Here is a 10349-nt window from a genome sequence, read left to right as displayed (position 1 = left end):
CTACGTGAAAGCCTCATTCTCTGCTATGACATGCAGACTAATTCTCTGCTGACATGAAGACAGATTCTCTGTTACGGGACCTCTCTCCTCTGCCTGGGTGCCGGGGCCTAAATATCTGAGAATGGACTGTTCCAGTGGTGGGTGACGGGAAGCCAGATTCTCTGCTATGGAATCTCTCTCCAATTGATTTTGGTTAATTTTTATTTATTTAATTTTTATTTTAATTCATTTCCCTATCCACATTTGTTTGCAGGGGATTTACCTACATGTTGCTGCCTTTTGCAGCCCTCTAGCTCTTTCCTGGGCTGTTTTACAGCCTTTTTAGTGCCGAAAAGTTCGGGTCCCCATTGACTTCAATGGGGTTCGGGTTCGGGACGAAGTTCGGATCGGGTTCGGATCCCGAACCCGAACATTTCCGGGATGTTCGGCCGAACTTCTCGAACCCGAACATCCAGGTGTTCGCTCAACTCTAATCCTGAGTTCAAATCTCAGCAGTGCCTTTTCATTCGTGTCTTTATGTCAAATGAAAAAATATGATCAAGCCACTAGATTTTGACCTCAGATTTTCCTTTCCGAACGGTTGCTCTCAACAGACAGTTCACACACACAGATTTAAAGAGGACCTATCATCACACTTGACATGTCTGTTAATTTAGGAGTTTGTGATTCAACTCTGATAGATTAGGAACCATAGGTAACAACAAAAATAATCATTACCTAAAAGAAAGAAATCCTGGTTGAATTAATATAGCGGTCTGAATTAAATTATAAGTCTTGGGCCTGAATTAAGTTATGGGTCTTTTCTAGAATCTAAATCAATTTAGGATTTTTAATTTATTTTGAGTTGGGGTCTGGGTTTCATGTCTCTCATGATCTCATCCTACATTTCCTACTTACCGTTGTTTGTGGACTATAAGATGGACTATTTAGATAGAAAACATCTTTCCAAAATATGACTGGTTTTTATAGTCAGATTTTTGGAGTGACCATATGGGATTTTCAAAATTTAAAGAGATCCTACAGGCCTGGGCAAATATAGGCTGCTGAAAGTTGAGAAAAATGAAGATACATTACAAAGTTTCATCTTTTTACATGTACTATTGATTAATGAAACAAAAGAAAACAAAAAATAACACTGACAACCACATTTAGATTTTTTAAAAAATACTTTCTCCTTATTTCAAGCTGCATTTGAACACAGAGGATCGTTGATAATGATGTGAATTCATTGTAAAACAGCTTAATTGTGCCTCACTTTCTTTATATGATAGCAACGGTTTATGAAAAAAACAGTCCTTTAGTCAAAAGGCTGAGCTATCAATCGTAGTCGGCAGGATTTGAACCTACGCGGGGAAACCCCAATGGATTTCTAGTCCATCGCCTTAACCACTCGGCCACGACTACAGATTGGCCGATATACTTTTGGCAGCTAAGCAGCTCCAATCACCAAACAAAACAAATACCCTGGTCTACTCCAAGCAATAGACTAAGTACATACGGGGAAGATGTGTCATCGTTTCTTGGAGCGAGAAGTTGATTCCCTGAAGTTCCAGAAGGTCCAATTCTATATAAGGGCTTATTCAGAAGTGTGCATCGTGACCTCCTTTAGAAGATGTATATTTAACACCAAAATGAGATTGGATTCTATCATGAGCGTGAAGGAAAACTTTACCTCCAAAATTTTTTTTTCAGACTTTGCCTTGAAAGGATCCAATGGCAAAATTTGGCATGAAATACCTATTATATCCAGTGATGTCTGCTGTGATTATACACATTCTGGTTCCCCATATTCTCCATTTGGCCCAGACCGCCATGATGACTTCTTTTAGCCACGCCTCATCTCTGCAAAGTTTCCAACACAGACATCTTCAGTTCATCATTTTTTCATCATCCTCCCCATCTTGGTGCCCCAACAGTATTATCCTTATTCTACCCCAATAATGTGTCTGCTATGCTTCACAATACCCTCAAATACTAAACTGCAGTGGCCTATGGCCTATGAAAGTGAATAGCAGGGCACGGGAGTCATTGGATCCCGTTATTCACCAAAGTATTCAACTTTATCGCCACCCAGAGGAGAGCAATACAGTTGTATATGTGGCATAAATCCAAATTGACCCTTGGATTTTTGACAAGGGCATGGTGTAGTTTTAATTTCTGTTGATGCTCGCAAATGTTTAGCCCCTCCGTCTTTCAATGAGGCTTACCCTCTGCTTTTCCTTGCAGAACGTACTGAAATCAGTCGAGTGTTACTTATTTTGCTGGCAAATGTGTTAACCATAAGCCAAAAAGTTCAGTTGAATATTTTCCAATTTTCATGGCTTTCAGGCTGTCAGTGGTGTGGTGCTGTGGCTTAGCTGGTTAAAGCGCCTGTCTAGTAAACAGGAGATCCTGAGTTCAAATCTCAGCAGTGCCTTTTCATTCGGGTCTTTATGTCAAATGAAAAAATATGATCAAGCCACTAGATTTTGACCTCAGATTTTCCTTTCCGAACGGTTGCTCTCAACAGACAGTTCACACACACAGATTTAAAGAGGACCTATCATCACACTTGACATGTCTGTTAATTTAGGAGTTTGTGATTCAACTCTGATAGATTAGGAACCATAGGTAACAACAAAAATAATCATTACCTAAAAGAAAGAAATCCTGGTTGAATTAATATAGCGGTCTGAATTAAATTATAAGTCTTGGGCCTGAATTAAGTTATGGGTCTTTTCTAGAATCTAAATCAATTTAGGATTTTTAATTTATTTTGAGTTGGGGTCTGGGTTTCATGTCTCTCATGATCTCATCCTACATTTCCTACTTACCGTTGTTTGTGGACTATAAGATGGACTATTTAGATAGAAAACATCTTTCCAAAATATGACTGGTTTTTATAGTCAGATTTTTGGAGTGACCATATGGGATTTTCAAAATTTAAAGAGATCCTACAGGCCTGGGCAAATATAGGCTGCTGAAAGTTGAGAAAAATGAAGATACATTACAAAGTTTCATCTTTTTACATGTACTATTGATTAATGAAACAAAAGAAAACAAAAAATAACACTGACAACCACATTTAGATTTTTTAAAAAATACTTTCTCCTTATTTCAAGCTGCATTTGAACACAGAGGATCGTTGATAATGATGTGAATTCATTGTAAAACAGCTTAATTGTGCCTCACTTTCTTTATATGATAGCAACGGTTTATGAAAAAAACAGTCCTTTAGTCAAAAGGCTGAGCTATCAATCGTAGTCGGCAGGATTTGAACCTACGCGGGGAAACCCCAATGGATTTCTAGTCCATCGCCTTAACCACTCGGCCACGACTACAGATTGGCCGATATACTTTTGGCAGCTAAGCAGCTCCAATCACCAAACAAAACAAATACCCTGGTCTACTCCAAGCAATAGACTAAGTACATACGGGGAAGATGTGTCATCGTTTCTTGGAGCGAGAAGTTGATTCCCTGAAGTTCCAGAAGGTCCAATTCTATATAAGGGCTTATTCAGAAGTGTGCATCGTGACCTCCTTTAGAAGATGTATATTTAACACCAAAATGAGATTGGATTCTATCATGAGCGTGAAGGAAAACTTTACCTCCAAAATTTTTTTTTCAGACTTTGCCTTGAAAGGATCCAATGGCAAAATTTGGCATGAAATACCTATTATATCCAGTGATGTCTGCTGTGATTATACACATTCTGGTTCCCCATATTCTCCATTTGGCCCAGACCGCCATGATGACTTCTTTTAGCCACGCCTCATCTCTGCAAAGTTTCCAACACAGACATCTTCAGTTCATCATTTTTTCATCATCCTCCCCATCTTGGTGCCCCAACAGTATTATCCTTATTCTACCCCAATAATGTGTCTGCTATGCTTCACAATACCCTCAAATACTAAACTGCAGTGGCCTATGGCCTATGAAAGTGAATAGCAGGGCACGGGAGTCATTGGATCCCGTTATTCACCAAAGTATTCAACTTTATCGCCACCCAGAGGAGAGCAATACAGTTGTATATGTGGCATAAATCCAAATTGACCCTTGGATTTTTGACAAGGGCATGGTGTAGTTTTAATTTCTGTTGATGCTCGCAAATGTTTAGCCCCTCCGTCTTTCAATGAGGCTTACCCTCTGCTTTTCCTTGCAGAACGTACTGAAATCAGTCGAGTGTTACTTATTTTGCTGGCAAATGTGTTAACCATAAGCCAAAAAGTTCAGTTGAATATTTTCCAATTTTCATGGCTTTCAGGCTGTCAGTGGTGTGGTGCTGTGGCTTAGCTGGTTAAAGCGCCTGTCTAGTAAACAGGAGATCCTGAGTTCAAATCTCAGCAGTGCCTTTTCATTCGGGTCTTTATGTCAAATGAAAAAATATGATCAAGCCACTAGATTTTGACCTCAGATTTTCCTTTCCGAACGGTTGCTCTCAACAGACAGTTCACACACACAGATTTAAAGAGGACCTATCATCACACTTGACATGTCTGTTAATTTAGGAGTTTGTGATTCAACTCTGATAGATTAGGAACCATAGGTAACAACAAAAATAATCATTACCTAAAAGAAAGAAATCCTGGTTGAATTAATATAGCGGTCTGAATTAAATTATAAGTCTTGGGCCTGAATTAAGTTATGGGTCTTTTCTAGAATCTAAATCAATTTAGGATTTTTAATTTATTTTGAGTTGGGGTCTGGGTTTCATGTCTCTCATGATCTCATCCTACATTTCCTACTTACCGTTGTTTGTGGACTATAAGATGGACTATTTAGATAGAAAACATCTTTCCAAAATATGACTGGTTTTTATAGTCAGATTTTTGGAGTGACCATATGGGATTTTCAAAATTTAAAGAGATCCTACAGGCCTGGGCAAATATAGGCTGCTGAAAGTTGAGAAAAATGAAGATACATTACAAAGTTTCATCTTTTTACATGTACTATTGATTAATGAAACAAAAGAAAACAAAAAATAACACTGACAACCACATTTAGATTTTTAAAAAATACTTTCTCCTTATTTCAAGCTGCATTTGAACACAGAGGATCGTTGATAATGATGTGAATTCATTGTAAAACAGCTTAATTGTGCCTCACTTTCTTTATATGATAGCAACGGTTTATGAAAAAAACAGTCCTTTAGTCAAAAGGCTGAGCTATCAATCGTAGTCGGCAGGATTTGAACCTACGCGGGGAAACCCCAATGGATTTCTAGTCCATCGCCTTAACCACTCGGCCACGACTACAGATTGGCCGATATACTTTTGGCAGCTAAGCAGCTCCAATCACCAAACAAAACAAATACCCTGGTCTACTCCAAGCAATAGACTAAGTACATACGGGGAAGATGTGTCATCGTTTCTTGGAGCGAGAAGTTGATTCCCTGAAGTTCCAGAAGGTCCAATTCTATATAAGGGCTTATTCAGAAGTGTGCATCGTGACCTCCTTTAGAAGATGTATATTTAACACCAAAATGAGATTGGATTCTATCATGAGCGTGAAGGAAAACTTTACCTCCAAAATTTTTTTTTCAGACTTTGCCTTGAAAGGATCCAATGGCAAAATTTGGCATGAAATACCTATTATATCCAGTGATGTCTGCTGTGATTATACACATTCTGGTTCCCCATATTCTCCATTTGGCCCAGACCGCCATGATGACTTCTTTTAGCCACGCCTCATCTCTGCAAAGTTTCCAACACAGACATCTTCAGTTCATCATTTTTTCATCATCCTCCCCATCTTGGTGCCCCAACAGTATTATCCTTATTCTACCCCAATAATGTGTCTGCTATGCTTCACAATACCCTCAAATACTAAACTGCAGTGGCCTATGGCCTATGAAAGTGAATAGCAGGGCACGGGAGTCATTGGATCCCGTTATTCACCAAAGTATTCAACTTTATCGCCACCCAGAGGAGAGCAATACAGTTGTATATGTGGCATAAATCCAAATTGACCCTTGGATTTTTGACAAGGGCATGGTGTAGTTTTAATTTCTGTTGATGCTCGCAAATGTTTAGCCCCTCCGTCTTTCAATGAGGCTTACCCTCTGCTTTTCCTTGCAGAACGTACTGAAATCAGTCGAGTGTTACTTATTTTGCTGGCAAATGTGTTAACCATAAGCCAAAAAGTTCAGTTGAATATTTTCCAATTTTCATGGCTTTCAGGCTGTCAGTGGTGTGGTGCTGTGGCTTAGCTGGTTAAAGCGCCTGTCTAGTAAACAGGAGATCCTGAGTTCAAATCTCAGCAGTGCCTTTTCATTCGGGTCTTTATGTCAAATGAAAAAATATGATCAAGCCACTAGATTTTGACCTCAGATTTTCCTTTCCGAACGGTTGCTCTCAACAGACAGTTCACACACACAGATTTAAAGAGGACCTATCATCACACTTGACATGTCTGTTAATTTAGGAGTTTGTGATTCAACTCTGATAGATTAGGAACCATAGGTAACAACAAAAATAATCATTACCTAAAAGAAAGAAATCCTGGTTGAATTAATATAGCGGTCTGAATTAAATTATAAGTCTTGGGCCTGAATTAAGTTATGGGTCTTTTCTAGAATCTAAATCAATTTAGGATTTTTAATTTATTTTGAGTTGGGGTCTGGGTTTCATGTCTCTCATGATCTCATCCTACATTTCCTACTTACCGTTGTTTGTGGACTATAAGATGGACTATTTAGATAGAAAACATCTTTCCAAAATATGACTGGTTTTTATAGTCAGATTTTTGGAGTGACCATATGGGATTTTCAAAATTTAAAGAGATCCTACAGGCCTGGGCAAATATAGGCTGCTGAAAGTTGAGAAAAATGAAGATACATTACAAAGTTTCATCTTTTTACATGTACTATTGATTAATGAAACAAAAGAAAACAAAAAATAACACTGACAACCACATTTAGATATTTAAAAAAATACTTTCTCCTTATTTCAAGCTGCATTTGAACACAGAGGATCGTTGATAATGATGTGAATTCATTGTAAAACAGCTTAATTGTGCCTCACTTTCTTTATATGATAGCAACGGTTTATGAAAAAAACTAGTCCTTTAGTCAAAAGGCTGAGCTATCAATCGTAGTCGGCAGGATTTGAACCTACGCGGGGAAACCCCAATGGATTTCTAGTCCATCGCCTTAACCACTCGGCCACGACTACAGATTGGCCGATATACTTTTGGCAGCTAAGCAGCTCCAATCACCAAACAAAACAAATACCCTGGTCTACTCCAAGCAATAGACTAAGTACATACGGGGAAGATGTGTCATCGTTTCTTGGAGCGAGAAGTTGATTCCCTGAAGTTCCAGAAGGTCCAATTCTATATAAGGGCTTATTCAGAAGTGTGCATCGTGACCTCCTTTAGAAGATGTATATTTAACACCAAAATGAGATTGGATTCTATCATGAGCGTGAAGGAAAACTTTTCCAGAACAAATCTTTTTTTTCAGACTTTGCCTTGAAAGGATCCAATGGCAAAATTTGGCATGAAATACCTATTATATCCAGTGATGTCTGCTGTGATTATACACATTCTGGTTCCCCATATTCTCCATTTGGCCCAGACCGCCATGATGACTTCTTTCAGCCACGCCTCATCTCTGCAAAGTACACAGACATCTTCAGTTCATCATTTTTTCATCATCCTCCCCATCTTGGTGCCCCAACAGTATTATCCTTATTCTACCCCAATAATGTGTCTGCTATGCTTCACAATACCCTCAAATACTAAACTGCAGTGGCCTATGGCCTATGAAAGTGAATAGCAGGGCACGGGAGTCATTGGATCCCGTTATTCACCAAAGTATTCAACTTTATCGCCACCCAGAGGAGAGCAATACAGTTGTATATGTGGCATAAATCCAAATTGACCCTTGGATTTTTGACAAGGGCATGGTGTAGTTTTAATTTCTGTTGATGCTCGCAAATGTTTAGCCCCTCCGTCTTTCAATGAGGCTTACCCTCTGCTTTTCCTTGCAGAACGTACTGAAATCAGTCGAGTGTTACTTATTTTGCTGGCAAATGTGTTAACCATAAGCCAAAAAGTTCAGTTGAATATTTTCCAATTTTCATGGCTTTCAGGCTTTCAGGCTGTCAGTGGTGTGGTGCTGTGGCTTAGCTGGTTAAAGCGCCTGTCTAGTAAACAGGAGATCCTGAGTTCAAATCTCAGCAGTGCCTTTTCATTCGGGTCTTTATGTCAAATGAAAAAATATGATCAAGCCACTAGATTTTGACCTCAGATTTTCCTTTCCGAACGGTTGCTCTCAACAGACAGTTCACACACACAGATTTAAAGAGGACCTATCATCACACTTGACATGTCTGTTAATTTAGGAGTTTGTGATTCAACTCTGATAGATTAGGAACCATAGGTAACAACAAAAATAATCATTACCTAAAAGAAAGAAATCCTGGTTGAATTAATATAGCGGTCTGAATTAAATTATAAGTCTTGGGCCTGAATTAAGTTATGGGTCTTTTCTAGAATCTAAATCAATTTAGGATTTTTAATTTATTTTGAGTTGGGGTCTGGGTTTCATGTCTCTCATGATCTCATCCTACATTTCCTACTTACCGTTGTTTGTGGACTATAAGATGGACTATTTAGATAGAAAACATCTTTCCAAAATATGACTGGTTTTTATAGTCAGATTTTTGGAGTGACCATATGGGATTTTCAAAATTTAAAGAAATCCTACATGCCTGGGCAAATATAGGCTGCTGAAAGTTGAGAAAAATGAAGATACATTATAAAGTTTTATCTTTTTACATATACTATTGATTAATGAAACAAAAGAAAAAAAATAACACTGACAACCACATTTAGATTTTTTTTAAAATTCTTTCTCCTTATTTCAAGCAGCATTTGAACACAGATGGACATTCATAATGATGTGAATTCATTGTAAAACAGCTTAATAATGCCTGACTTTCTTTATAGGATAGCAACAGTTTATGGAAAAAACAGTCCTTTAGTCAAAAGGGTGAGCAATCCATCATAATCGGCAGGACTTGAACCTACGTGGGGAAACCCCAATGGATTTCTAGGCCATCGCCTTAACCACTGGGCCACAACTACTGATAAGCAGACACAGCTTTGGCAAGTTGGCAGCTAAGCAGCTCCAATCACCAAACAAAACAAATACCCTGGTCTACTCCAAGCAATAGACTAAGTACATACGGGGAAGATGTGTCATCATTTCTTGGAGCGAGAAGTTGATTCCATGAAGTTCCAGAAGGTCCAATTCTATATAAGGGCTTATTCAGAAGTGTGCATCGTGACCTCCTTTAGAAGATGTATATTTAACACCAAAATGAGATTGGATTCTATCATGAGCGTGAAGGAAAACTTTACCTCCAAATTTTTTTTTCAGACTTTGCCTTGAAAGGATCCAATGGCAAAATTTGGCATGAAATACCTATTATATCCAGTGATGTCTGCTGTGATTATACACATTCTGGTTCCCCATATTCTCCATTTGGCCCAGACCGCCATGATGACTTCTTTTAGCCACGCCTCATCTCTGCAAAGTTTCCAACACAGACATCTTCAGTTCATCATTTTTTCATCATCCTCCCCATCTTGGTGCCCCAACAGTATTATCCTTATTCTACCCCAATAATGTGTCTGCTATGCTTCACAATACCCTCAAATACTAAACTGCAGTGGCCTATGGCCTATGAAAGTGAATAGCAGGGCACGGGAGTCATTGGATCCCGTTATTCACCAAAGTATTCAACTTTATCGCCACCCAGAGGAGAGCAATACAGTTGTATATGTGGCATAAATCCAAATTGACCCTTGGATTTTTGACAAGGGCATGGTGTAGTTTTAATTTCTGTTGATGCTCGCAAATGTTTAGCCCCTCCGTCTTTCAATGAGGCTTACCCTCTGCTTTTCCTTGCAGAACGTACTGAAATCAGTCGAGTGTTACTTATTTTGCTGGCAAATGTGTTAACCATAAGCCAAAAAGTTCAGTTGAATATTTTCCAATTTTCATGGCTTTCAGGCTGTCAGTGGTGTGGTGCTGTGGCTTAGCTGGTTAAAGTGCCTGTCTAGTAAACAGGAGATCCTGAGTTCAAATCTCAGCAGTGCCTTTTCATTCGGGTCTTTATGTCAAATGAAAAAATATGATCAAGCCACTAGATTTTGACCTCAGATTTTCCATTCTAATCGGTTGCTCTCAATAGACAGTTCACACACACAGATTGTGGCCGAGAGCGGTCCGTGGTATGCCGGGCTGGATTCCTGTTCAGAGCAGGAGCGCATGGTGTCATTGGTTGCTATGATGCCGTGCGCTTCATGCCGCCGCTGCTGTACAGTAATACACTTGTATAGTGTATTACTGTACAGCAGC

At 38.9% G+C, this 10349-nt stretch overlaps 10 non-coding genes across 10 annotated transcripts; 5 read left to right on the top strand and 5 right to left on the bottom strand.

The window, feature by feature from the left end:
* Positions 1-1322: 1322 nt before the first annotated feature.
* Positions 1323-1404, bottom strand: TRNAS-AGA. Its single transcript has one exon. It is a non-coding gene; the product is annotated as a tRNA-Ser (tRNA).
* Positions 1405-2342: 938 nt separating this feature from the next.
* TRNAT-AGU lies at positions 2343-2416 on the top strand. The gene has a single exon. It is a non-coding gene; the product is annotated as a tRNA-Thr (tRNA).
* Positions 2417-3238: 822 nt separating this feature from the next.
* On the bottom strand, positions 3239-3320 carry TRNAS-AGA. Its single transcript has one exon. It is a non-coding gene; the product is annotated as a tRNA-Ser (tRNA).
* A 938-nt stretch (positions 3321-4258) lies between these two features.
* TRNAT-AGU lies at positions 4259-4332 on the top strand. Its single transcript has one exon. It is a non-coding gene; the product is annotated as a tRNA-Thr (tRNA).
* An 821-nt stretch (positions 4333-5153) lies between these two features.
* TRNAS-AGA lies at positions 5154-5235 on the bottom strand. Its single transcript has one exon. It is a non-coding gene; the product is annotated as a tRNA-Ser (tRNA).
* Positions 5236-6173: 938 nt separating this feature from the next.
* Positions 6174-6247, top strand: TRNAT-AGU. The gene has a single exon. It is a non-coding gene; the product is annotated as a tRNA-Thr (tRNA).
* An 823-nt stretch (positions 6248-7070) lies between these two features.
* Positions 7071-7152, bottom strand: TRNAS-AGA. Its single transcript has one exon. It is a non-coding gene; the product is annotated as a tRNA-Ser (tRNA).
* A 943-nt stretch (positions 7153-8095) lies between these two features.
* Positions 8096-8169, top strand: TRNAT-AGU. The gene has a single exon. It is a non-coding gene; the product is annotated as a tRNA-Thr (tRNA).
* An 819-nt stretch (positions 8170-8988) lies between these two features.
* On the bottom strand, positions 8989-9070 carry TRNAS-AGA. Its single transcript has one exon. It is a non-coding gene; the product is annotated as a tRNA-Ser (tRNA).
* Positions 9071-10015: 945 nt separating this feature from the next.
* TRNAT-AGU lies at positions 10016-10089 on the top strand. Its single transcript has one exon. It is a non-coding gene; the product is annotated as a tRNA-Thr (tRNA).
* The last annotated feature ends 260 nt before the right edge of the window (positions 10090-10349 follow it).

This window comes from Bufo gargarizans, chromosome 2 (assembly GCF_014858855.1).
Source record: "Bufo gargarizans isolate SCDJY-AF-19 chromosome 2, ASM1485885v1, whole genome shotgun sequence".
Lineage (NCBI taxonomy): Eukaryota > Metazoa > Chordata > Amphibia > Anura > Bufonidae > Bufo > Bufo gargarizans.
This window is presented reverse-complemented; position numbering and strand designations above follow the sequence as displayed.